General features: G+C 39.7%; 1 protein-coding gene and 1 long non-coding RNA gene across 8 annotated transcripts in view; both read left to right on the forward strand.

Moving 5' to 3' along the window:
- The window catches only part of nrxn2b (neurexin 2b), an 825611-nt gene that overhangs the window by 228136 nt on the left and 595352 nt on the right, over positions 1–2123 (forward strand). The window lies entirely within an intron of this gene.
- The window catches only part of LOC106936416 (uncharacterized), a 19226-nt gene continuing 18427 nt past the window's right edge, over positions 1325–2123 (forward strand). The window contains exon 1 of the long non-coding RNA XR_001422134.1: positions 1325–1335. This is a non-coding gene — a long non-coding RNA (uncharacterized LOC106936416). The remainder of the gene's footprint in view (positions 1336–2123) is intronic.

A 2123-nucleotide genomic window follows, 5' to 3' on the forward strand; every position in this document is an offset into this window, starting at 1 on the left:
TTCTTTTGAGAGAAAAAAAACCTTAGAAAATTTTTGGGGCTGGGGGGGGGGGGGTTTTTCTTTTGAGAGAAAAAAAACCTTAGAAAATTTTTGGGGGGGGGGGGGGGGGGGTTTGGATTACTCCCGACGACATATTCGCGTTTGTAGATAGATTTTTACCCAGAATGCAAATGGAAAAAAACTGTGAGCGAAACGGTGACTGGTACTGACTAGTATATATTCCATTGAGGGAAACTAAGTTTCATATCTGCTCAAGAGCCCCCCTGGTGGTTGAAGAAAAATCCACATATATATGACAAAAAAACCCTGAATGCTCTCTGGTATTATTCAGGGGGCCGGACCAAATGAGGAGGCGGGCCGGATGCGGCCCACGGGCCGTAGTTTGGGGACCCCTGGTGTAGAGGCTCATGACTCTGGACCCCAGAACCTCAATGACCTGACTTCTGTCGTTCAAAGAGACAATAAGTCAAACATCACGAGACATTGTTGCCTCAAGGGCACATGACACATTCTTGAGACATTAGCAAATCTACTCTGTGGGTAGAGTAGTTGTCTTGCGATCAGAAGGTTGTAGGTTCAATTCCAGCTTCCTCCTGCCACATGTCAATGTGCCCCTGGGCAAGGCACTTAAACCCAAATTGCCTACCGATCTTCGTATCGGTGTATAAATGTGTGAGCATTTGTGAGTGCGAATGGGTGACTGTGACTCTAGTGTAAAGCACTTTGAGTGGTCAAAAATGACTGGATAAAGTGCCATGTAAGTTCAGTCCATTTACCTTTAGCCATTGTTGTTGGCTTTTGTTTCAATACAGTGTTTGAGATGAGGAAATAAACATTGTATGCTTTTACTTAAATCCTCTATTTTCTTGATGCGTACAATATTCTATTGTAAACTTGTTACAATAAATTCCACCCAAAAGCCAAACATCCTTCGTTTTTGTAAGTAGTAAAAACTTTCTGAAACAAACTACATCAACTATCACTGCACAACACACATTATGGGTATGCATGCATCATACACATAATATGACCACAGTATCATGCTGTGGGGAAGGATTTCTTTAGACCGTACAGGAGAATGAACCTTGTCGAGGTTCATTGTCCAGTAAGACAACAACCAAAAAACATAGACCCAGAGCTTCAACAACATAATTTAGATGAAAAGATATTATTGTGTTAGACTGGCTCAGGTACAGTCCAGAACATAATCCTACTGAGAACCTGTTACAATACTTTACAGACATTGTCCAATCTTATTAAGCTTGAGTTATTTTGTGAAAAAAAGAACAGTTAAAATCTGGAAATCTGGTGGAGACAAAATCCAAAAGATCAACAGTGATAACCGCATCGAGAGGTGGTGTGAGAATGTGTTCAGTAAAGACGGTACAATGCAAGTGCATTCAATTTTATTTATGAAGGAATCTGAAAAGCCTGTAGAATTACCCTATCACTTTATAATTATACTCTACTTTGAGTTTATCACAAAACAAAATCAGAATAAAATTGAAAAATAAAAGTCCACTAGAAGTGAATACTTCATGTCTTTTCCCTGTGTCATCCACAGTCATTGTATTATTGATGTCTTCCTTTCTAACACATGCCGGAGGCTGAGACTTTGTGAAATAACTTATTTAAATGCTCTGTTTTGATCCCGCTGTGTCCTTAGCTTCCCCCCTTTAGTCTCTTCCTCCTTTCAAGTAAAAAAAAAAAAAAAAAAAACAAAGCTCAGGGATTCCCATTTGCTCCGTTCTCTCAGTGAAAAGAACATGCTGGCATGCTGTGGAAGTAGCAGATGCTTCCTGCCCTGTGAGAGGACCTCAGACAATGGCTGCCAGCCTGCTGTTTGTAGGATAGTTGGGATGCAAAACATTCTCTAAGAATTTTTGGTGGCAGTCCAAGGGCATGAAAACACGCTTTGGTTTTGTCTCTGGTAAAATATCACTCCCCATATACAAAGAGTCACATATGGATATCATGACAAACGACCAATCAGTGACCTAGTTTCTCTGAATTTTTAAGATGTCCTGAAAAATATCACGTTGAACCCCCCCCCCCCCCCAAAAAAAAAAAAAAAAAAAAAAAAAACTAAATAATAAAAAAAAAATACATTATTAAAAACAACA

Source organism: Poecilia latipinna, unplaced genomic scaffold (genome assembly GCF_001443285.1).
Source record: "Poecilia latipinna isolate Pla-1442-1.1 unplaced genomic scaffold, P_latipinna-1.0 Scaffold6, whole genome shotgun sequence".
Lineage (NCBI taxonomy): Eukaryota > Metazoa > Chordata > Actinopteri > Cyprinodontiformes > Poeciliidae > Poecilia > Poecilia latipinna.